This window comes from Dermacentor silvarum, chromosome 4 (genome assembly GCF_013339745.2).
Source record: "Dermacentor silvarum isolate Dsil-2018 chromosome 4, BIME_Dsil_1.4, whole genome shotgun sequence".
Lineage (NCBI taxonomy): Eukaryota > Metazoa > Arthropoda > Arachnida > Ixodida > Ixodidae > Dermacentor > Dermacentor silvarum.
In genome coordinates, this window is record NC_051157.2 from 162897638 (window position 1) to 162923386 (window position 25749).

Below are 25749 nucleotides of genomic sequence, written 5' to 3' on the forward strand. Positions count from 1 at the left end.
ATGTTTCATTATTAAAATTTGAATGCAAAAATTTAACGTAAACATGTACTTTGTTGCTCAAAAGCATTCCAACCAAGTTCACTCTTTAGTAGTTATAGTCAAAATAACGTTATATTTGCAACTGACAAAGCGTGCAGCAGGATTCTGTCTCCGTTCAAGCTGATAGATAGCGTTTCGTCATGAGGATTTCATACTGTATAGGAATATTGTAGAATCGGTCGCACACTGTTGATATAAAGAGCTCCCTTAAAGCTTTTCGGCCAGATTTTAAATTACGTTTATTAAAATTTAACAGCATCATTGGCTTTATCAATTATATAACTTATATGCTTATACCAAGATGAGGCAGAAGAGAAATAGACACTAAGACATTTAAAATGTGCCACGCGGCCAAGCATGGTATCAGCAGGGCAATCACAATAATGCAAAGGTTTGCGTTTCCTAACAAAACTAGAAAAAAACACTTACTTGCCTTCAAACACATTTTTCCTTTTTTGCTGCACCACGTAACCACATTGTTCAGATCGTGTTTTTCTGCATTATCATCCGCGCCTTGTATAAGTTTAAAAATTACAAAATTGCCCGCGTAAAGCCTGACATTTCAACTTACGAGCTCGGGCAAATCGTAGCAGTGGTGCTAACACTGAACGCTTTGGCACTTCGGAAGCCAAGTCGACATACGAACAAAAAGAACAGTTTACGACAACGGGCTTCTTTCTACGAGGCCGATAGCTACTCAAACAACCAAGAATAGAAGTACTCGGGCTTGAAAATCACAATTTATGTAATAAAAGAGCATTTGGATCAGTATCAAATGACGGCTCGCTAATCTCTCGTGGTGATCGAGGGGTGAGGTGATATAAATGTTGGTATTATTATAGCTCTTAAGCAGTATCTCTACAGTATACAATGTGAATTGGCTGTCCCGAACGGGAGAAATTGTGACGTTTCGGCTGGTGTGCGTGCCACACTAGAGAGCGGCCGTTTCAAATAGGCAGAAAAGACTTTTTAGAACTCCTCGAAGGTGACCTGTACCGTTGAAACTTTTAAGAACTGTAGAAAATACTGGTAGAAATATTTTATCATTTTCTTGTAACCAGCATAAAACTATGCGCATTTACTGTACATTTTATGAAGGAATTCACAAAATATATTACATCTCATACCCGATATGTCTTTCTGAGAACTTATTTTATTGAAAAGTGTGGACTATTTCTTAAACGTTGTATTGTGTAGCATGTCAATGTAAGGCCGACATCCTTGTTAACAAAAGCCTTTACTAAAGTCTTCAAACTCAGACCATTTCTTTTATCGTAAAAAATAATGTTAGTTCCGTTTAGGCGATTTAAGTTTACCGAGGTTCTACTGGATAAAATTATGTTTTTTTATTGAATGTTGGTGTGCTCCTAGAGGTATGTGACTTGTGAAGGCTTAACTATGCAAGTGTTGCTCCTTGTTCCATTTTGCATATCTTCATACGCAGGTCTCTGCAACCAGCAGCAAAGCCAGCAATGGACGATACCATTAAAAACAGGATGTGAAATAAAATATAATATATTTGTAAATAATTCATATGTAGTAAGTAATATTATCAACAGTTCACGAAGCATAATTTAAAGCCATTTCGGCCTAAAATTACGTCATCAAAACGGCGAAATGAACTCATACTAAATAACTCATATTAGTTTTTACTGATCCACTATTGTCACTGCATTTCAGCCAACATATGTAGAAAACTGCACCTGTATTTTACAAAACAAAAGACTTGCAACATTTCCAGACGGCACTCATTGCAAAGTATGTATTTGCATTTCTGCCCTAGCGTGTTAGTGTATTTACAGTAAATGTGATATACATCTCCTTTGCAATGCATTGCGCTTGTGTTGTGCGTGCTCCTTGAATCTATATTAATCTAAGCATTATATTATATGTCCTTGTGGAGCATCGGTGAGAACACCCAAAGTCTACCTAAATAAACGTCAGCTGTCCCCTTTTTTTCTTTTTGGTGCTCGGCGTGGCTGTGCCCTGCTGGGATTATATTTGATTATGCAATTGCCTATGGCGTGGGACTCTTCAAAGTGATCTACGATGAATATTGGATGTTGGCTGATTGCCTCCCTATACAACGTACTTTTATTCTCGTCATCACACTCTTTACAACATCAATATTCCCACTGTATTTGTGTAGTGTCCACTGCAGATTCATTGCCCTTTCCCCCGCTGAGGCAGGCTAATTACTTCATATTTGTATTTGGATAAAAACTGCGCCGTTTTAAAACAGTCGGAGTTTCGCACGAAAGGCGAAGCATCGATTGCGATAGCAAATTAGTGGACAGCTATACAAAGTAAGAATAGTAGTTTTCTCAGCCGTTTAATCTTGTAAACATAGGTACACTAATTAAATTAACAAGCACGGTGCCACACACCCACAAGCAAACAAGAACGCATCTCACTCGATGAGCGCGGAAACTCGCTGCGTGCGAATTGAGCTTCGTGCCGGCACTCGCATTAACGTGACCATAGCCGCGAAAACAGAGGGAGGGCGGACTCGGCCCCTGCCGCAGATAGCTTTCAAGATACAGCCGCGCAGGTGGACGCTCGCGGCGCAGAACGCCCCCACCCCCGCCCTCCCCCCGGAGCCGTTCGGCCCGGTGGGATAGCGCGACAGCAGTAAAGCGCGGCCCCTCCATCTCCCGAACCTCCCTCCGGAGCGTTGTGCGCGAGATGGTAGCATTTGCGCTTCCTTCCATCTCCCCGCCCTTGGGTGCGCGAGCCGCAACAGCCGGCTGACCGTCGCAGGCTCTCACTGTCACATACAGAATACGGCCCGCGGCGACGATTTTATCGCCCGTGGACTTTATACGAAACCTCACGGCGACGACGACGGTGACGGTAGAAATTCGTTTAGAGTTTCCAGATAATCGCTCTCGCAATAAAAAAAAAGCCACAGTAAACGTCTCAAGTGCAGATGCATTAGCCCCTGGACGCTTATGATAACGTGTCAAAGCATTTTTTTTATATTACGAATAAAGTTACTGTTGTTTCCTAGTGTTTCCTTCATTTTTTTTCTGTCTGGCAGTCATTTAGCGCAAAATGAATGTCGCAACACACGTTAGGGGATTTGTTTTTCCTTTCAAAATTACTTTTAGGCACTGACACGGTAAACATTTCAACTGTAAACGGCGTTGTATATCAAAGAGCAGGCGTTCAAATTATAGTTGCTCTCATTTAGGCTAAACAGGGACCCTATAACTTAAATCTATTCCAATCTCCTGACTTCGAATTTACGTAACCAGTGACGCAAGCATCGAAAGGTAACGGCCAGCGTTGTTTCAAACGCCAAACCAAACGATCTCCTTATTTATTGGAGGGTACTTTTTTTTGCTTTCAAAGCGAATGACATTGCCTACATGCAGCGGTTATTCTTTTCTAACTGGTTGACAAGAGGCGAGCAGTATGCTCAAGTTGAGAGGGTTCCGATGAAGCCGAGCTACTGCAGTGAAAGTACAAAACTTTTTGGGAGGGCGGAGCCAGCTCTAAGAATTAGCGCGCTTCCCCTTACTCAGGTTCCGGTGGCTGGTCGAAAATCGTGGTGTCATGCACCAAAGTTGAGAATGGCGCCAAAACGGTTTCTCAGCAAAGAAGAGCTGCTAGAGCGATGTCGTGTATGTGCTCAAAGGGCTCGACAACGTTATACTCATACGCAAAAATGTTTATTACACTCTATTAAAGCCATGCTCCACAGCAGCTCCGAGATGCCAGTGCCTGAGCGATGGGTTTTGTACCATCTTCTATTCCTTTCGAAAGTGGGCAATCTCCAGCCATTCAGAAAAACACATTAAGTTTCGTTCGTCATGTTAATGCATTTTTAGGCGTACTCGTCACATTTACGCGGTGAGTTTTCGTAGTTTCTTGATGTCGCGTGAATCACAGGCGAAGTGGGAGCAGTCCGAAGTTTTTTTTACTTATAGCATAGGGCTAATGGCGAAAAAGGCGTCGAATGACCAATAATTTTTTTTATTTTTCCGGTCTAATCATGCATAATCGATGTACATACGTCCAATACGTTCTGTAGTCATCGCGCTTTTTGTGACGTGGCGTGACAGAAACAAGAAGTGGGGATGGCCCGAAGTGTTTTGAGCAATCGTGGAACGCTAATTGCAAACTTCGAGTAGAAACGTTAACAATAGCTTTACGTTATAGTGCCCCAGGTGTTCGCATCTGCAAAGTATGTTTTGTACGCATGCAATGTCGCCCTCAAGCGCTTTCATAAACGAAGCTGATGGCGTGAAAAAAGAAACATCCTTTTTTCCTTTGTTAAGAAAGGAGGCCGGTTAAGCTTATCAAAGGGAACAGACAGGCACTATGAATTGAGATAGATAACGTTGTCTACGTTGTATCTGTTTAGAATGTGGATTTTATTTTGTGCGCTGATTTAATTATGCCTACTATGCCTAACGCAGCTTGTCGGCGTTGCCGCAAACCCCTCCCTTAGCATATAGCAGCAAGCAGCAGTGGGAGGGGACCACAGCAGGAAAATGAAATCAGCAGCTATGCGTGTAGCTACACCCTCGAGCGAACACTTTCGTTTTGCGGTGCCTTCATCAATATATCGGATAGTAGTCTGCTGGAAGTTGAACGCTGGCGCTTGACATATTTTATATCCCATAAAAAAAGCCCATTTTTTAAATCCCATATCCCACCATCATAAAGGAATGCCACCACTTCTAGCTATCGAAGAACCACCTTGTCGCCAATCAGTCCTCCTGCCTTCCGAATACCGCCACAACTTCCTCCTGCATCGAACAAGACAGCCTGCCACCCACATGCAACAATGCAACTCGTATTGTGTGTCGCTAACTTTAATCTGCGTTTTCCGCCTCGCCCCAGCAGACGCCTTGGAACAACTCTGCCGTAACAGTATGTTTATTTTAGTACATGGTTGTCCGGGAAGTCACTAACTTGGGCCTCCTCCACGCCTGCTCTCTTAATTGCCCTGATGCCATTGTGACTCCTTCTGTGACCAAGCCCGACAGCAGCCCGCCCTTTGGTTTCCACTATCGGAATCCACCTCAATGGCGCACGCCTGAGAGTAGATGGAAGGCCACAAGGACGCTTCACATCAAACAGAGGAGTCTAACAAGGTTCGATTTTGGCTCCTCTTCTGCTCAACGTTGCTCTAATACCTCTAGCCTGACAACTACAACGGATTCCAGACGTGAAGTTCTTAATCTACGCGGATGACATCATTTTGTGGTCCGTGCACGAAGATGTATCTAGACAAACTCAACAGCTTCAAGAAGCCCTTGATGTTCTGGACAACTGCGCTCGGAAAGCAGGGTTGGACATTTGCGCCCAAAAATCAAGCTATGTTGTGGTGGTCAACAAGAAAGGACGCAGAAGGATCACGCAGCACTCCTTTACATTTACGCTCAGCGCACTCACAAGCCCTCGGGCTTCTGAGGTCCGAATACTGGGTTTGATATTCACCGCTCCGACAGTGGTGCACACTGGCTCAGTTAAATCGGACAGAGTTCGACAAAAACACCTTATTCGTCACATTGCAGCAAAGGCAGTTAGAACTCGTACTAACTTAGCTCGACGGCTGGCACATGCAGTCTTCCAGCCAAGAATTTTATATCAGGCCCAATTTCAACTGCTTACTTTGGCACATTTGACACAGTTGGAGACGATTAATCGCGATGTTATGCCCACAATCACAGCAGTTCCCCGTACCACTCCGATACCAACCTTGCACTTGTTCCGGCTGTCGCTTGCTTTGCATGCTCATTTTCAACGCGGTTCTCGGATTGACAGTCAGCACTATCCAATGCATGCCTGGGAATTCACAAGCATCACAACGAATAAGCGAACGAAGTTACGACGCAGCGATACAACAGGTATTTTTGACGAACACAATATTCAGCTGTGCTGCGAGCCGTGGCCAGTAGTACTTCTCTTTGATCCGTGCTAATGTTCTTGTGGAGCCTAGGTTGCCTGAGGTAGCTTCATCGTGACAGGCCTGCAGGATTTCATAGCGTAGAGTTTTAGGGACGACTAGTAGATACCTCTTCCCCTTTGAAGAGAAGTTCCTACTAAAACGAACACACTTGCGTCTGCACAATGATGACAGGTCTCTTGAGAACACTCCAGGCATGTTTGTGGTGCGGCCGTCTAAGGAATCAATTAGTGAAGCGAGCTCCTGGTCCTATTGCTGTTGTTGAGAGATGGTGGCCGCATCAACAACTCCTAAAAAATCACAGCATATCCACGAAGTGAATGATGATGAGTGGGCGAAGCTCACCGGAGGATCATTCGGGTAAACCACAGCTACGGACGAGAGATAAAGAGAGCGCGCGCCGGGAACGAGAGAGAAAATTACACCATCTTCCGTAGGGGAACCCTAAGTAGTATGCGAAGCAGCCATGGGGTCGACTCAAGGTAGTTTTATCAGTTGTATAGACTTGGACATGCAGCAGCACCAGCAACGCGCAGAACTGTTGTCAACGCCGTCGGCATTTTGCCCGCGTTCGCACCGAACGCGCGCAAAGTGGAACCGGAACCGGAAGTGGAAGCGGAAGTGGAACCGCAAGTGGAACCGGAACGCCACCTAGTGAATACTTCATAAAACTACAGGTGGCTACATACTACTACTACTACTACTACTACTACTACTACAGAGGAGGGAACGACCCACACACTAAGGAGCTTCGCCCCTAAAAGCCTACGGATTCGTCATCATCTCCGCCTGACGACTCGATCGGCGATCTGGTAAGGCAGTCAGCATCTAAGGGCTGCCTTCCCGATTTGTAGACCACCGTCATGTCGTATTCTTGAAGCCGTAGGCTCCAGCGTGCCAAACGTTCAGTTGGATCTTTCATGTTGGTCAACCAACAGTGAGAATGGTGGTCACTTATGACTTGAAATGGGTGGTCGTATATGTACGGGCCAGATATATGACGTATATGATGAACCAGATACAGAGGCTCCTTCTATAACTAGCGCTGAAGTTAGAAGGGCCTTGAAAGACATGACCAGGAAAAAAGCTGCTGGAGAAGATAGAATAACAGTAGATTTAATCAAATATGGAGGAGATATCATGCTTGAAAAGCTTGCGGCCCTTTATACGCAATGCCTCACAACTTCATGTGTACCAGAGAGCTGGAAGAACGCCAAATTATTCTAATCCATAAGAAGGGAGACGTTAAAGAACTGAAGAATTATAGACCCATTAGCTTGCTTTCGGTATTGTATAAAATATTCACCAAGATAATTTCCAATAGAATCAGGCAACACTTGACTTCCGCCAACCAAGAAAACAGGCTGGCTTCAGGAAGGGATATTCTACGATGGATCATATCTATGTCATAAATCAGGTAATCGAGAAATCTGCGGAGTACAATCAACCTCTCTACATGGCTTTCATAGATTATGAAAAGGCATTTGATTCAGTAGAGATACCAGCAGTCATAGAGGCATTGCGGAATCAAGGAATACAGGAGGCATACGTGAATATCTTAGCAAACATCTACAAGGATTCCACAGCTATCTTGGTTCTCCACAACAAAAGTAGAAAGTTATCTATCAAGAAAGGGGTCAGGCAAGGAGACACAATCTCTCCAATGCTAGTCACTGCATGCTTAGAAGAAGTATTCAAGCTCTTAGACTGGGAAGGCTTAGGAGAGAGGATCAACAGCGAATATCTCAACAACCTTCGGTTTGCAGATGACATTGTCCTATTCAGCAACAATGGAGCCGAATTACAACAAATGATTGAGGACCTTAATCGAGAAAATTCAGGATTGCCAGTCAGCCTCTAGAGTCCGCAAAGGAGTACGTTTATCTAGGCCAATTACTCACAGGGGACCCTGATCACGAGAAAGAAATTTACAGAAGAATAAAATTGGTTTGGTGTGCATACGTCAGGCATTACCAAATCCTGACTGGGAGCTTACCACTGTCGTTGAAAAGAAAAGTGTACAATCATTGCATTCTACCTGTGCTAACATATGGGGCAGAAACTTGGGGATTAACAAAGAAGCTCGAGAACAAGTTAAATACCGCACAAAGAGCGATGGAACGAAAAATCTTTCCACTAACGTTAAGAGACAGGAAGAGAGCGGTGTGGATCAGAGATCAAACGATGATAGCCGATATTCTAGTTGACATTAAGCGGAAGAAATGGATCTGGGCAGGCCATGTAATGCGTAGGATAGATAACCGGTGGACCATTAGGGTTACAGAATGGATACCAAGAGAAGGGAAGCGCAGTCGAGGACAGCAGAAAACCAGGTGGGATGATGAAGTTAGGAAATTCGCAGGCGCAAGTTGGAATACGCTAGCGCAAGACAGGGGTAATTGGAGATCGCAGGGAGAGGCCTTTGTCCTGCAGTGAACATAAAATATAGGCTGATGATGATTATGATGATGATGATGATATGTACGGGCGGAACTTTGTAAGTGCCCATACTACAGCCAAGCATTCCTTCTCTGTGGTGTAGTTCGACTCGGCACGGGAAAGTGTTCTACTCGCGTAAGCGATGACTCGCTCAGCGCCGTCTTGCCACTGAACATGTACGGCACCTAGACCTACGTTGCTCGCATCGGTGTGGATCATTATCGGCGCATCCACGAGAAAGTGGGGAAGAACAGGCGGAGTTTGTAGACGCTGCCGCAACTCGTTAAATGCCACCTCCTGTTTCTCGCCCCACACAAACGTGACATCTTCTATTGCTAGGCAGGTGAGCGGTGAGACGATGCGTGCAGAACCCGCAATAAATCGCCGGTAATATGCGCAGATGCCCAGAAAGCGTCTGACTGCCTTCTTGTCCGTAGGCCTTGCAAACTTTGCGACGGCTGCAATTTGCTCAGGATCAGGTGACACCTGTGTGACTTGCAACGGGACCAAAAAACTGTAGTTCTTCATAGCCAAAGGGGTATTTTCTAGTTTTAAAGTAAGCCCGACGGACCGTATGGCTTGAAGAACTGACCATAGGCATCTGAGATGTTCATCAAATGTGGCAGAATAAACAATCACATCGTCTAGGTACACTAAGCAAGCCTTCCACTTAAGGTTAGCCTTTGGAAAGTGGCTGGGGCGGAGCAGAAACCAAAAGGGAGAACTTTGAATTCACTTTGAAAGGGAGAACTTTGAACTTACTGTGATCCCGCTCATCGACCTCAATTTGCCAGTATCCACTTTTCAGGTCCATCGATGAAAAGTAACGTGCATGTCGTAGCCTGTCGAGGGAATCGTCGATGCATGGTAAGGGATATACATGTTTTTTCGTAACCCGATTGAGCTTCTTATAATCGATACAAAACCGCAGGCGACCATAGTTCTTCATAACGAGTACCACGGGCGATGCCCAAGGGCTTTTTGACGGCTGGATGACATCATCTTCTAGCATGTTCTTCACTTGCGGCTGTGTTGCTTCGCGTTCTTTTTCACCCTTGCGATACGGATGCTGTCAGATGGGTATTGCTGTTTCATCCCTAATGATGCGGTGTTTCGTCAGTGCTGTTTGACGCACTCGGGACGTTGTAGAGAAGCAGTCCTTAAAATGGTCAAGCAGCTCCCTAAGACATTGTTTCTGTTGCGGCGCTAAACTTGGGTCAACGTCGACGACGGGTGCATGTGAAATCGTATCGGTGGTTTATTCCTTTTTTACAGCAAATAGCTTTGAACGTGGTCAATTTCGTCACAGCATGCCACAGCGGTGCCTTTACTGATGTGCCGGCGTTCATTGGTAAAATTTATCAGTAGTGCAGTTATATTTGTTCTTTGTCCTTGAAGTTGATGAAAGTCTCTTCAAGGTGTTTATCGGCGTTGATGAAGCAGGAGGCAGGTTGGAGGTAACAAAACTTGAGGATATATTGCAACGAAAATATTTACACAGTCAAATGCAGAGTTACCAAAACAACACTGATGCAAAACACACAAGTAAACAGCGCCTTACTCTTCGACTTTTTCTTAAGTTAGAGCCTAGGACAACTGCCACTACGTACGACTAACCGAGTCTCACTGTTCTACCACTAAGTGGTTACGGCCCAGACTAGCGTTGCATCGTACGGAGTCTTACTGATCTGTCAGGTTTAGTGATTACAGTCTAGACTGAGGAACAAGCACCTCGTCTCGATTGTTATAGGTGAAATAGACAAAGAAAAAGGGCGGTAGGACTGTTGGCCCATCCTACGGAAGCCGTTGCCAATGAGAGCTGAAAGTTTGTTAAGCCACAACCCAAAGGGACGGGCTTACAATTAAAAGTAAATGTATTGTAAAACAACCCTGTTTTCCTTCTTTCCGCAACTCCGTTTCCCTCTGCTATTTCCACGTGGTCAGTGACGGCCTCAGCAAACACGCCAGGCACGCACGATTTATTGCTCGGCCATCTCAAACCTCGGTGGCGTTTCTAGCCAGCAGGGGGCTCGGGGGCTGGTGTCACAACACTGCGTACCGCAGTCCCCCCCCCCCCCCTCAAGGTTTTTCCGCGTGGGAAAATAATGACCGTTGGCGGCATTCGGACCCGGTGTTTTCCAGACGACGTTCTTCGAACGCGATCCTCGCATGCGCACTGCGCCTCTATGGCGCGCACTGCAAGCTGACACTCGACACCACGCGGGCTTTTCTCAGCGCTCAAAAGAAGATACACGTGGTTGCCGCCTGGACGCGTAGGGGAGTGGACCCCCGCTCCGTACGCACAGCACATGGTCAACAATGCTAGGCCATAAACCTCGGCGCCGTCTCTAGCCCGCAGGGGACTCGGAGGCCGGCGCCACAACACCGCGTACAGCCGTTTCACTCGAGGTTTGTCCGCGTTGACCTATTATGACCATCGGCGGAATGCCAACCCAGTGTGCGCAAGACCGCGTTCTCCGAATCCGTTCTCCGCATCCGCACCGGGCCCCCCCCCGGCGCGCGCCGCGGCTCGTACCCGACACCACGCGGGCCGTTCGACCCCTCAAAAACAGAAACGGTTGCTGCCAGAACGCGCTGGGGAGTGACCGCCTCCCTATTCATAATACACGTGGGCAAGTTGCGGCACTGCGACAATATATACAAAAAATCATGCAGCCCTACACCGCCCAATTTGTATGTTCGATAGAAGCGCGGCCTAACAAGTGCCTCTGTACGACCACCAAAAAGACAGACGATACCCCGAGCAATGGCAACACCTTGATGGAACAGAAGTACAGTTCATTCCTCGGCTATACCGTCCTCGTTACACAGTTCTCCGCAACTGACGGAGACAAGACTGCATGAAAGTGGCGTATGTAGAAGTCGTCGTCGGCGACACGTAACGATGTACGTTGGCGCTCTGCGTCGTCGCTCGTGTCTATACTAGTTGATAAGGTTATCTTGCCGTCCCGTATGTTCACCACGGCACCCTATTCCCGCAAGAAGTTCATTCCAAGGCTGAGTGATCTGCAGCACTCCTTTAAAATCATGAAAGTGGCGACAAAGGCTGTGTTTTCCTATCTGGAGTCGTGAGTACATTTTTCTGTAGGTGTCATCATCTGGCCCCCGGCATTTTGAATATAAGGGGCCGTCCTTTGCTTTTTGACTTTCTTAAGCCGGTCAGCCAACTGCTCAGTCATGGTCGAAAAGTCTTCGCCAGTATCAACTAAAGCCGTCACGTCGTGCCCATCAATCGTTAAGAGTAGGTCTGCACTCAAAAATTCGTCGGAGTTCCCTTTCTCCGGGTTGGTCTGCTCGTTTCTCCGTACTAATGGGAGATTTTTGGCGTTTCGACGAACTGCAACCTTCTCCCAGGAGGTAGCTGCTTTCAGTTTCACCGCCGTGGGCTTGGAGAGCACCCTCTTACCACGTTGGCGAAACTGCGGCGGTTCGGCGAAGACTAACGTAACGGAGACGGCAAGCACGACTGGAGATTAGCTGAGCTGCCTTTTCCCGAGTGACACGGTCGTCTAAGCGTGGATGTCTCTATGGAAACTGTCGCGGAGTGACAGGTGACATATTCTGGATGCCAGGGCAAAAACGATAAACGTGCCCTGGTTCTACCCAGTGAAAACACAATGGTTGGCGATCAGCAGTGCACCATACGTCAGTCCAGCAAAGCAGGGGTCGCCTGAAATGCTCCCTCTGCATCCAGGCAACAATGGGTGGCCGCTGGTGGTACTGCAGCACTGGCACGGTAGAAAGTGGGCGACGAACAGCGTCTGCGTAGCTGGATGCGCGTGGCTCGAAGCGTGGCTCAGGACAGGGTTCAGGGAGTGGCTCAGGAGATGTAAATGCTTGCCGGATTTCTTGGCGGACAACTTCAGCGACCAAAGCAGTAAACTCCTTCGGTGTCGCAGTTTGCTTCGCATTCTCCTGGCGCACAATGTCCCTTATCAGTTGGCGCAGCGAGGGCTCGTCTGTCACTGCCAGTAATGCGGCTCGTGCAGGCGCACCATTAGTCAGGCGTTGATATTGCCGGCAACGCTGCTGGAGCGCCCGCTCAATTGCTGTGGCTTCCTTAATGAATTATTCCACTGTTGTAGGCGGGTTGCGCACGATACCAGCGAATAGCTGTTCTTTGACGCCGCGCATGAGATGGCTCAGATTCTTAGAATCAGCTTCTTGGGATCCGTGCGGCGAAACAAACGAGGCATGTCCTCGTCAAACATGGAAACACTTTCGTTGGGCTTCTGAATGCGCAACTCGAGAAGGCGTAGTGCATTATCTCGGCGATGAGTTCTTCCGAAGGTATCAAGTAGCCAACGGCAAAACTCGTCCCACGTTGTCAAATGTGCCTCGAGGTTTTGAAACCACGTCCTTGCGCTACCTTCAAGAGCGAAGTACACACTGGAAAGCTTCTGGTCCGGACGCCACTGATTTATCTTAGCTGCGCGTTCGTACTGGTGCAGCCAGTCTTCGACATCTTCATACGTGTCACCGGGGAAGCTGGTGGGGACTAGAGTCACCTGTGTTGGACTTGCAAGCGCCATTTTCTGAGTTGGTGAGGTCGCTGACAAATTTCCTTGCAAGAAACCGAATTCCGGGCACAGACCTTGAATTCGGCGGCTTGCGCAGTGTGCAGGTGTCTCGATGCGTGGATGATATCTTGAAGGGCTGGATGCAGGGCAACTCGCAGGAGTCGCCCCAATCATTAGGCGATGATGCGATACCCAACACTTCCACCAGTGTCGGGGCTCACTGGAGTAAATAGCGGAGAGCGGCATTTAATCGAGACAATTAGAACAAGCTCCCAGTTCACGCTTCTTCTTCTCTAGCACCTCGCTCACACACTCTAGGTCGTCGTCTTCGTCGTCAGCGTGGTTGGGCACAAATAGCGTTACGGCAATATCATCGATGCATCATGCGCTAACACCTGCATAGTCTATATGGATGCTGCTATCCTACCAGACAGCGGGAGGACATCAGTCCTCAGTACTACACATAATTTAATCAGCGCCCACCAGCAGCGTTATTTATCTACGGAAGCCAGTGCTCTAGTAATGGACTTCAAGCAATCCACGACGCTGTGCCACATCTAAGTTGCCTACAATCAAAACACTAGATATCTTCACTTATTCTTTAGCGGCTATTCCAGAACCCAAGAAGGTTGACAAGGCAATGCAAATCTGCGAGACAATAAACACTATGAATAGTAAAACAGCTACTTTCGTCAAGGAACACTGGATTCCAGACCATGCTGCGAACCCTCACACCATTGCTGCTGACGAGCAGGGACACTGCCCTACTAATCCAGATCTTCCGTCTATTCCACTCCCACCTCAACCCCTTAACTCACTCCGAACCCGTACAACTTTTCTCGCGCAGGACAAACACGCTCTTATCCCACCGTGTGTCTGCTGCCTCCCCCTTCACCTTACTATGGCAGAGGAAGTTGTGCTTAGGAGACTTCAGGTCGGGTGGCCCTTACACCGGCTGTGATCTGAAGGTTGCACTGGTCGCATTTACCCCTAGGTGATACGTGTCCATATTGCTCCATCCCAGTGATGGAGGCAGAGAAGTACCACCTAATATGAACATGTCCAAGCTTCCAATCGGAACGCTCGCGTCTCCTGCTGCAAGCCGGCCTCCGCTACTGTGTCACAGCCACCTATGACCGCTGGATATATTATAACAGATTCCACAAAACATTTCTTCAATGCATACACAACACAGGCCTCAAATCACACATATAATAAACATATACACATCAAGAATTATGCCTTCAGGGCAAGTCTTTATCGTAATAAAGAACACACCTGACGACAAGCCAATGCGTTTCCTCTCTGGCCGAATCGAACACATTTCCTATCACTCACGCAGCCGTTGGATGGACGCTCCCGCACCGAGCACCTTGTGGAATCCCTTCAGGTCGCTCCAAAGTGCTTCACCCTGCCGCTTCCACGACGCTTCCGACGCCTCTGCTGCTTGCCGCTGTTAGGCTCGGTCGCCGTCGCCACAACGTCGTCAGCGACGTCCGCCCCAACTGCGCCACTCTTCTTGGCCGACGAGCCGAGGACCCACTCAAAGGAAAAAAAAAAGCAATGGAACCTTTACGGTAAATGTAATGCCAATGTAATGCAAAAGCAATGGTAAACTCGAGGGTAAATGTAATGCTAATGTAATCCGGATGCAATGGCAAACTCGGCGATAACGCAGTAGCTGGGGAAGTGCGAAGCAGTAATTTACAGGTGTTTCCCTTGTGTTTTCCTTGTGTTTACCTTGTTTTATCCTGTGTTTTAAATGCGAATCATTTCTTAGGGGAATTTCGCCGCTTGGACAGTATCTATCTATCTATCTATCTATCTATCTATCTATCTAGCCGCCTACGTCTTTGTGCTCTCATAGTTGTTTCGTTAACTTGGTATGTACCAAAATTGGCACAGTATGAGAATAGTGTATGACGAACATAAATGATAGGTCATGACATTAATTTTAGGACATGCGTGCCATGTAGGTCATGAATCAGCCGCCTAATTCTTGGCGCTCTCATGGTCCTTTCATTAACTTGGTAGGTACCAAAATTGACCAAATATATCTTTCTGAATATCACCACTTACGCTAGGTTGGCAGAGAGGTCATGAATTTGTGGGAGGTGACAGTGTTCAGGGACGGTGCGCGCGTTGAGGGCACGGTAGTCGCTGCACGGGCGCCAATCGCCAGGGTCACACGTGGGAACTATGTGGAGATCTGACGACCAACTGCTCGACGAAGGACGGATGATGCCCAGTTGCAGCATGTGGTCGAATTCTCTTTTGGCTATGGCAAGGTGGTCCCCAGCGAGGCGTCTGGGTCGGCTAAACACTGGAGGGTCAGTAGTGACAACGTGGTGCGTGACGTTGTGACGTACTGGTTGGTTGAAAATGGTTGGAAGGTTTCGAGATGGCTGGGAAGTCTGACAGAACTGAGGCGTACATAGATGGAATCTGAGGTGCCGTTCCAGTGGTTAATGGTGTAGGTGCGAAGATGCCTTGTATGGACATACTGGTCGTCGTGTCAACAAGTCGACGAGCGCGAAGATCAACACTGAGGATGAAGTGGGTGAGAAAATCAGCACCCAATATGGCCATGCGTACCGCTGCAACGACGAATACCTAACTGAAGGTGCGTTGGACACGAAGTCGATGGTAAGAGAAGGCTGACCATATGTGTTGATAGCAGAGCTGTTGCTGTTTGAAGGGGTGCAGTTTTCTGAGAGCGCTGCCGGTCTAGTCGCACGGCAGGAACGACACTGACCAATGCACATGTGTCCACGGGAAATCGATGTCCGGCAATCCTGTCAGTGACGTAAAACAGGCGGCTTGTCTTACGGCAGGAGCCACTGGCCTCCTTCAGTGGCTCTGCGGTATGCTTCCCTGCTAGCTGCAAGGGGAACGGCCCTGACGTGCGCTGGTACCGACGTTGCTGTGGTACCAGCAGTATACGTGGCGACGAGGGCTTGATCGTGAGCTAGACCTAGGAGACAATCAGGAACGGGAATCGCGGTCTCGTTGACGAGGGAGGGACGGTGGCCGTAGTGCATTAACAGTCTCGGCGAGGTCATCGATCAGTTCCTCAAGGCGAGACTGCTGGTCTTCGAGTTGCGACAGCGGAACGGTAGATGCCGTCGCCACAGTACCTGTTGCTGAATAGTCGACGCGATTGGCCAGTTTTCGCAGCAGTGGGCTGTTTGCGTCCAACCTACTGCCACTGAGAAGCCGCCGCATGCGACGTAGAAGTTCCGACGGTCGCCGGACGCCGAGCTCCTCTTCGCTGAGAAGCTGCTGAACACGCCTGCGCACAGACACAGACGTGCGGTGCAGCAGCGTCGTTTTAAAGTGATCATATAGGGGGTGGTTTCGCGGGGCGCATCCACAATGTCGTAGAACTCCGCAACCATCTCCGTTGAAAGTGCGGAGACAGCGTGGTATGACTTCGCTTGTTGCAAAGTAACGCGCCGAAGGGTGAAGGTGGCTTCCACGTGTGCAAACCAGGCTACAGGATTCTGTGGCCAAAACGATGGCAGGTGAATCTGCAGCGTGGCGATGCCCTCTGGGCCGATCGCCGGTCTGTCGTTCGTGGTCTCTTCCATGCTGTGGCGCTTGCCTTGAGATCACGTCCGGGTGACCACGTTATAGGGACCGAGGTTAGGTCCACTATAACAATGTGTGAGTCGGTGAGCGAAAGAACAAGGAACCGTTCTGACCGATGGCAGGAGCAGAAGAAGCTACATTTTTTCTTCTCTTTATTTGACCTCGCAGCACGAGGCACATGCGCATGCACACGCGGTGCGGTCGGTTGTGCCGCGGTGCAACGCCCCAAATAAAAAATACTGCTCCAATCAGGTAGACTGCTCCCTCCCTGATAGTGAGATTATATCTGGATTATCTTAACAGTGATGTGTTTATTTAGGAATACCATCGAGCCCTTAACAGCCGCGACAGGTGTGGCTAGTCACCAGTAGCCCAGCGTGTTCTCCGTTCCCGCCGCCAAACAGAGAGGAAGCCTAGTCACCACCAGCCCACGTGTTCTTCCTTACAGCGCCGCCAAACAGAGAGGAAGAAAAAAAGAAAATGGTCATACGTCATCGAGGCGAGGCCCCGCCCCTGCACGGATTTGTTGTGAAAACAGTCGCACCTCTCTGGACCGTACTGGAGGCGCGCGCTCCCTTCGTCCTGTGAAGAGTGAGTGCGCGCCCCCAGACCGGCCATGCCCGCGCGTACATTACTAAAGGGGGCAGCTCTCATTGGTCGTCTTCGCTTGCCGCTGGTTTGCCGCCGAGCGCGCGGCAATCTAAATCGGTTCAGGACCGATCCCTACCATGCACGAAAAACGTGCCTCGCGGCATCTGTTGTGGCGCACGTTTTGCCGCCGGCGGCTCGCAGGCGCGTTTTCCCGCTAGTGTCGCCGGCCCTTAATACGTTGTTCGTGGGTCGTTGGAATGTAATTTAATATAGTACACTTGAATATAAAGCTGCGAGTTTCAGAAGTATCATTTTACAGTCATATCATCCAATTTCAGGTGAAAACGCGATTGTATCAAGTGCAATAAATTAATTGCTCCTATGTGGTATTAGCCGGGTAACATTAAAAAAAACGCATCATCCCGAAAAACGTATTAGGCAGAATCATATCGACGAGATTCCACTGTATATGTCGTGCATATCTATATATGTCTTACTGATTTGAAACCAGCGTGTAATAACCAGCGTGATAAACGTATTTGGACTTGGTTCGCGTGGCTCCGAGCCTTTCACTATGTTTGCTTGCGGCTTTTCCGAGCATCAGAAGACCACCTCCTGTGGTCTTCTGATGCTCCATGTCTTCCGCGAGAGCCAGTGGTTCTCGCGGAAGACCTTGTTTCCGCAGCAATTCCGTGACACAAGTGCTTGTTTAATTGTGAATATGTCAATTCCCGCAGTCTTTCTAGATTCCCTTTGCCCCTAAACTTCTTAATGACATTGCATGGAGCTTCACACCACCTTTATCACATCCTGACCTACCTGTCCCGTCAAGTACTGTGTTGTTTCTCGCGGAAGACCTTGTTTCCGCAGCAATTCCATGACACAAGTGCTTGTTTAATTTTGAATATGTCAATTCCCGCAGTCTTTCTAGATTCCCTTTGCCCCTAAACTTCTTAATGACATAGCATGGAGCTTCACACCACCTTTATCACATCCTTACCTACCTGTCCCGTCAAGTACTTGCAGCTACAGTGGCCTGACAGACAGAAAGGGCAACGCTGATTAAACCCTTTCCGCAACCAGAGGCGGATCCAGTTGCCTACGTGGGGGGGGGGGGGGAGGTTCCCTAATGAGGTTGGAGGGGGGGTCGCGCAACTAATTAAGCGTTCCAACGTTACACAACTAATTAGTTACAGCCCATTTGGTCTGTTACCAAATAGCCATGATTGGTTCTCAGTTGCATCCCGTAGTGCCTTTTTCATCACCGCCTTGCAGGCAACCATGTGACCAGTTTCAAAACAATTCATTGACCCGGTGAGCATGGTCAAACTATGTAACAGCACTAAAAAGTAAACAAAAAATTTTATACAGAAATCTGCATAATATTGGCTACAAATACGAACAAAAGGAGCGTTCAGGAAAATGACTCAAGCAGCATAAACCAGCAGAGTGTGGCGATTTCTTCATTTACGATAAATGCAATGCCGAGCTTTGCCTATAAGGAAGTAGAGTAACACTCATGAGTTATGGACAACAATTAAACTCTGGGAGAACAAAATTCAAGCATTATACAGATATGTAGAGAGAAGGAAGGCTGCTGCCCAATAACGTATAGTAAAAATAAACATACCACTACATCGGACCAGGCGACAATTTTAACCAACGAGAACGAAGAATTGAAAAGCAACACATAGGGAAAGACAATATTTATACAAGAACAAATATGTACATTTGCGATAACAAGGTTCACATGTTTGTTATAAAATCATTAGGGTTGTAATCTTCGGTAGTTAACCTTGCAGATACCCAACCTATGCAAGCTACTTACATAACAAACTCTAACCTCCATTGTCCGCCATATTTGGTCGTTCTTTCTGTAGTTTCAGAGTGAGTTGTCTTGATGCCCACGGTCTTGCTTGTCGAAGGTCCGGTAAGGTCCATGTGGCAGAGGAACGGGCGTCGGCATTTTTTGTGTCGAGCGTAGACGGCCCGGCCATCATCAGCGTCTGCGTTGCCGGCATCACCGGCGCAGCTGCCAGCGTCTCCTACTTATCGAGAGGCTTGGCTCGGCTGCCACGTAGTGGAGGGCTTCTTCTGTCGTGTCGGTGTAAATAACTGCTCCCGGGCGACAAAACTGGTGTTCACGTATTCCGAGCGACTTCACGAGTCAAATGGAGTCGAACTTTTCTGGGTGTTTAGAGCGGAACACACAAAAAGCATGAAAGTGCAAGGCACGATGTGATTGCCTCCGTACTCCTCGACGCGACATAGCGTCCGTAAAAATGTGAAGTTAAATGAACTGGCATAGAACACACCACCACTATCTTTTAAAAGGCTGTGAAGTTAGTCTCTTACAAGTACGATAACGTTCTACCTTCCTTGACCGACAAGAAAGGAACCTAGATGTGTTCGGGATCAAATGGAGCTCAAAATGAGGCTGTCTTGTAGGTAAATCATATCAATTAGACTTTTCGTGTACGCTTTATGAGTATGAGCCGTAAATATGAGGTTAAAGGTCAGAAAATCCCCTGGTAAGCGAGATGCCGAAAGAGGATGGAGACATTCTGACAATTTTCAAACAGATCGAGTTGTACGGCATGCACCTAAAACATTTCGACTGTGGACAGGAATGATTCGTGGCCGCCAAATTTGGCAATCATAAGGAGGGGACCTCCCACCTAGCCGCAGAATTTTAAAGCTCTTGAGTGACCAAGGCGTGTTGGGGAGCCAAGAGAAATGGGCTTTCCGTCATTTCCACTTGAGTGTCTTTAACTTAGACAAAATCTCACTCTACAAACCTCTTCGAGCTTCATTGATGTCTGTGACTGTTAGGTACAAAATGCGTGTATTTGTGTCGTTCTCTAAATGATTGTAATAGTCTGTTGGAAAATTTGTTAAATATGTTTCATGAAGCGCTGTGCGGCTGGGCACAAGGTCGGACGCTAGATTCCTTGTGGCAGCCTCTGAATTTTCATAGGTGCGCAATGCAACTATGCTCATGTGCCTTGAATTTAGTGCATGTTAGGGAACACAGGTTGTCAAATATAACCGGGAGTGCTCCACTAAAGCGTCCCTCATTGCTGATTAGGCAACTCCAAAATGCATCACAGCAGAATATAATTTATTTTTACCTTTGGATATGATGCCCGCATTAGGTGTTGGCCGTTGGATATGACAAAGAATACGCCAATAGAGCAGGGACGTGTAAGGATGGCAAGTGCATTTTACCTAACGTACCACTCGGATGCGAAGGAGTGGAGCCTCCACCACAGGTAAGATATCAAACATCAAAAATATGTTCCATGTAAATGAGTCAACAAATTAATAAATGACATATATATTTATTTATTCAAAATATCTTGCAGGCGCGCAAAATGGGCAATGGGTAAGGGGAGCTTCAAAATTTTACATAGTATAAAGAGCATACAGTTATACAGAACGTAGGAGTACTGTGTTATTATTGATACAAGGAAGAATCAAGTTTACACAATCCTCAGATGCAAAAAAGAAGAAATAAATGCATACAAGACGCAAAGCAGACAAGAAGTTATGTAAAGTAACAAAGGCATGCTTATGCCTTGACGGAATTTTTCTTTGTTAGCTTCAGCGGCCAGGATATCGGGAAGGTCTTTCCACAAGCGGATGACACCTGGAAGCGCAGTTGAGTTAAACTCGTCTGTTTTACCATCGATGCGCGTGAAAGAAAGATGATTATGTAATATCCATGAGGTGAATGGCGAGACTTGCAGAGCTACTGCTGATGGCCTTGGTCCGTGAACGTACTTGTGAGACAGCAATAAAAGTACTACATCATGACGAGTGTTCAACGAAGGAATTGATAAATTGTTTTTAATTTGCGTTATGCTTTAGTTATAGTTGTAATTCTCTGAGATAATTCAAGCGGCTCTATTCTGACCTGATTCTAGCACAGTGGTTCAAAAAATGTAATGAAGAGACCATACTGAAAAATCAAATTCATGTTTAGAGCGAACAAATGTAAGATAGGCTAATGTGCGGACATTAGTCGGCGTCTTATGGAGGTTCCGACGTAAATATCCAAAGGACATGCCGGCATTTTCGCAGATCTTGTTGATATGTGTAGTCCAGAAAAGGTTTGATGTCAGGGTTACGCCAGGATATTTGAAAGAAGTAACTACAGACACAGGATTGTTATTAAAATAATGTAATATTGCAAGGGATATAATATCAGAAGAAGCCAATAAACAATGACACCAAGGACAGAATAAAATAAATTAATTGCGCTTATTAATTGAACAAAAGGAACGGTAAGTTAATGGAAATGAAAACGGATAAAAAATGGCCGCCGGTGGGGCACGAGCACACGTCTTCGTATTACGCGTGCGATGTTCTTAGCAATTGAGCTATCACGGCGCCGTATTGCCGTTCACTTTCCGGGGTATTGATGTTTATCTACTAGAACTAACCGTGCACGGTAGTGCTAACGCCTTCGCTACACCTCACAAGCCTCGGAGGCACCCTTTCTGCCGCAGGCGTCACGTGTACGTCCACGTTTTGGGTGACGGCCACTGGTCAATAAACCCATACATGCTACCTGAAGGTATCAATGTTGCCAGATTCGAGACCCACGCTATCTAATCAACGTGAAGTAAACCGAAGGGCCCAATTTTTATTAGTCATTTCATAAGAAGCCACCAAAGAAATACCACCAAGGACATCATAGGATAAATTAATTGTACTTGTTAATTGAATTACAGAAACCATACATTAGAGGTAATGCAAATGGGCAAAAAAAAAACAACTGGCCGCAGTTGGGGCACGAACCCAGGTCTTGGCATTACGCGAAGTTGTTTTTTTTTCATCCATTTTTTCTAATAATTTATAATTTCTTTAGCTGTTGCTAAAGCGCCGTTTGTGGAATCCGCGTGCTTACTCTCGACTCCAACGCTTATTAGCAGCTGCGCGTTTGCATACTCGGCGTGCTCTATATTCCATAGCGCTGTGAATCCCACAACAAGAGCCAAAAATGTGACGGTTGCCTCGTCTCTTAGCGTTTTCTTGTGCACCTCACTCATGTTGAGGTCACGCAGGTTGCGCGGTCTCAGTAAAGAGAAATGCGCGCGCAACCACGACTAGCATTTCCCGCTGCACCACAACAAAATACACGCGGTCACTGCTGCACAACGAAATCACACGTGGCTCCAAGCCGATAACACGCCATCGTAGCCATGCCATTGCGTCCAATCTTGACAGATTTGACGCTGAATACGCTAAATTGAAGTCAGACGACCGCCAAACGGACGGATGGAAATACCGGCGAGCATTTTCAATCGGGAACGCGAGCGGAGGAGGCCGGACTAGGCGAGGGCGGCACGTTTTGATGACGCGCGCGTCACGTGATACGCCATCCGCTGCGAAAATTCCTCCTCCCTCCGGTCGTGTGAACGCACCTAAATGTGCACAGCTATGGGACCGAGTAAATAAGTTAAACAGAAAAACATTTTCGGGCTAGTCTAGTATGAGTTTTTGTATGGCGACTTCAATATGATAAAAGGAAAGCTAATGCCCAACGTACTCTTGATCAAGTCTCGCGATAGTTAGAAGCAGTGAATAACGACCTGTTCATACATATGTGGAGGCAGCGAGAGTACCGCGCTGTGCCATTGGTTATCACGAAGGAACCCGTTGCTAGCAGAACTTAACAAAACACACGCACAATTTGACTGTTTCGGTGAAGATTTGTGATCTTTGATTAGGAACGTCAGGAGAGCGCTATTGCGTCTAGCTTGGTCTTTTTTACCATGTCATAGCGTCGAGACCACAGAAATTATATGGGGAGTTAATGCACTCTAGCGAATGGTCACCTTTGAGTAAATCCTGATAAACGTTTAAATTGTAAAAAAAAAAAAACTGAGTCGCATTATACGTACATTAGGAACACAATATCAGCCACAGGTGTGCCCAACGCTGGCATTTTTCATGCTAGACCGTCGCAGTCCAGCTGTCTTAAATGTGAATGTAATATGTTCCACAAAGAATAAGTCAGCTTATCTTCGCAGTAATTTCCTTATCTCACTCTCATTCTAGCATATTTGTGCATGACTATGATATAGCACTAAAAACGAAATGAATTTAAAATGAAGCAGTGTAAGCAGCAGGTTGCACATCTGAGTGTCCGCTTTGTTCATTTGTGCCATTTATGATTTGTTACTTCTTTTCTCTACTAGATTTTCCTTGGCCCATCTTATCTAAGTCGCTAGAGCACTACAGGTTGATTTACGGATATTTTTCAATTGCATCATAATTTAATTTGTAAATCTGATTGTAGTGATGGGGCCCTTTACTATAGTCATACCAGTATATTGACGGGCAGGAGCCGATCCAGACCCTTTTTAACCGCGAACTCTTCCGTGTGGTTCCATGGCGCCGCGGAAAACCATCAGCATCGTAATTGTGGGGTCGTGGGTGCAAACCACGATGTGGAAAGTTTTTCGCAAAAAGTTGCTGCGTGATGTTGTTCTCGTTGAACATCTGGGGCGCGATCTTGTACGCGTTCCAAAATGGAACGGAGGCGTTCCGTTCCATCGAGCCGCACACTTTTGGTCAAATTGAACGTCGCGGTTGAAATTGACCAATCGTGTGCGGCTCGATGGAACGGAACGCCTCCGTTCCATTTTGGAACGGGTACAAGATCGCGCCCCTAATGTACTAGTTATTTTGCCCTATGCTTCACCACCACGCCTGATTGTTGGGGCTCCTTCCAAGGGGCGCAAGGCAACCCGTTGCGTAGCCCACGGGGAACGGGGTAGGGGCCTTACGTAGATGCCGCTTTAGCGGCCGCAGCCCAATGAATTGTGACGCGTTGGATAGTTGATACAGTGCGTCTCAGTAAACCCCCCCCCCCCTCATCAACTGACTACCAAAACTATGGGCGCCTAACATGCGACGGAATAAAAATTCAGGGCCCTTCCCCTGTTGAGAAAAGGGGGGTAAGCGAAGCTTTTGGCAAGACGACAGTGTCGCAGGTGTTCCGCTTCGTTTGCCCTAAGCTCGGGTCGGTGGTTCTTCATTGACGTTTGGCCTGAACATCGCGCTCCCGCAACTCGGGGTCCACAGCTCTTCGCTGATGTTTCGCCTGGGCTACGGAAGCCCTCACGCAAGAATCGGTCGACAAGCTTCGCACACCCCCATTTTCTTGACAGGGGAAGGGATGGTGATGTTGTCTCTTTGGGTCTGACGTGTGAAAGGGGTAGTTCAAGCGCACGTCACACGTGCCCGAGGCCACAGGCCTATGTGCCATTATGTTTCGACCCTTTCTGCACGATTACCGGGGATCGGCTCACTTTTCCGCGTGACACCACCACCACCACCATTACCACCGCCAAAACTTGTGAGCCTATAAAACTTCGGTTAAAAAGGGCCCCCTTCAATTTAGCAGTGCGGGGGCCCGAGAAAATAGTGTATTAACTATTCTGACAGGCCCCCTCATCGTAGTTAGTGCCTGAACTCATAAGTAAATTGATCCCCCTTTTTTTTTGCTTCTTTTAGAAAGCTGGCGAACGTCCCCAGCTCGGCTGCACATATCTTTGCTACAACGACTCTACAAAGAGAGTAGAGTTTGCCTATCTCAAAGAAGAAACCCCTTGTATGGTAAGATACCTTTCTCTTAAGTACTGCAAAGTGTTAAAAAAACAATAATGGTTTGTAGTGGTGCACTATATTTTCTTTTGTATTTATTCACTTTTGTGCAGTCGCGTATCTATGTGCACACAGAAAATTATTGAAATCAATTATTTGTTTTCTGAGAACAGTGTTTTAATGGTTTGTCTACATCAATTAACCTGGATCCTTTACGAACGTTATGGAAGCGCTACTGTGTCATACAAGAGGCGCTATTGCGTATAAGATGGATTCTGCCAAATTGAGCTTTATAGCAGTGCGTAGCCCACGCCAGAAACATGACGGAGTGGCGCTATTGCACATAATATTGACGGTGCCAAATAGAGCTTTATAGCTGTGCATAGCACTACACGTGCAACATGGCTGCGCAGTGCGGGAAAACTTCCCAGGATATAGAAAAACAAATATACTGCATCCTATATAATGAAATAACGTCAGTTGCAAACATTTCTGATAAAATAGCTTCAGGTTCCGAGATCCACTAATGAGAGCCAAGAATAAGGCTGAAACCATGGGAACAATATCAACGACAATCGCTACAGTGGTTGCATAAATGCGTACATTTCAATGATAAGTAACTTTTCGTTGGCGCTCCATCAGTCAGCTTTGGCGATGGTGTCTTCGATAGCAAGAGTTTACTGTCTATATGAGAGCGAACTGACCCGACGTTGTGCTTCATTGTCACATGGTGGTGGTCTTGCATCTTCAAATGATCGTCGCCAAGAAACTTTTCTTCGCATTAATGTTCAGCACGCCGCAGTGTCTACAGTGCCTACGAACGGGACGTTTTTTCGTGACTAACTGCGGTACTTTATCTTCTGGAGAAACCCTCTTTCCTATATGCTATGTAATGAAGGTAGCTGCCACACCTTCTAATTCGCGAAAGCTGCTCAGCTGCATTAAGGTAAGCGTCTGTGATGAGTGAAATGGGCGTGCGCTAGTGCAATATGTGACGCGGAAGTGAAAAGG

General features: G+C 47.0%; 1 long non-coding RNA gene across 1 annotated transcript; it reads left to right on the forward strand.

The window, feature by feature from the left end:
- Positions 1-1479: 1479 nt before the first annotated feature.
- Positions 1480-24762, forward strand: LOC119448375 (uncharacterized). Its single transcript, XR_005191075.2, has 4 exons — positions 1480-1578; positions 1720-1797; positions 20277-20393; positions 24649-24762. It is a non-coding gene; the product is annotated as an uncharacterized LOC119448375 (long non-coding RNA).
- Positions 24763-25749: the final 987 nt, after the last annotated feature.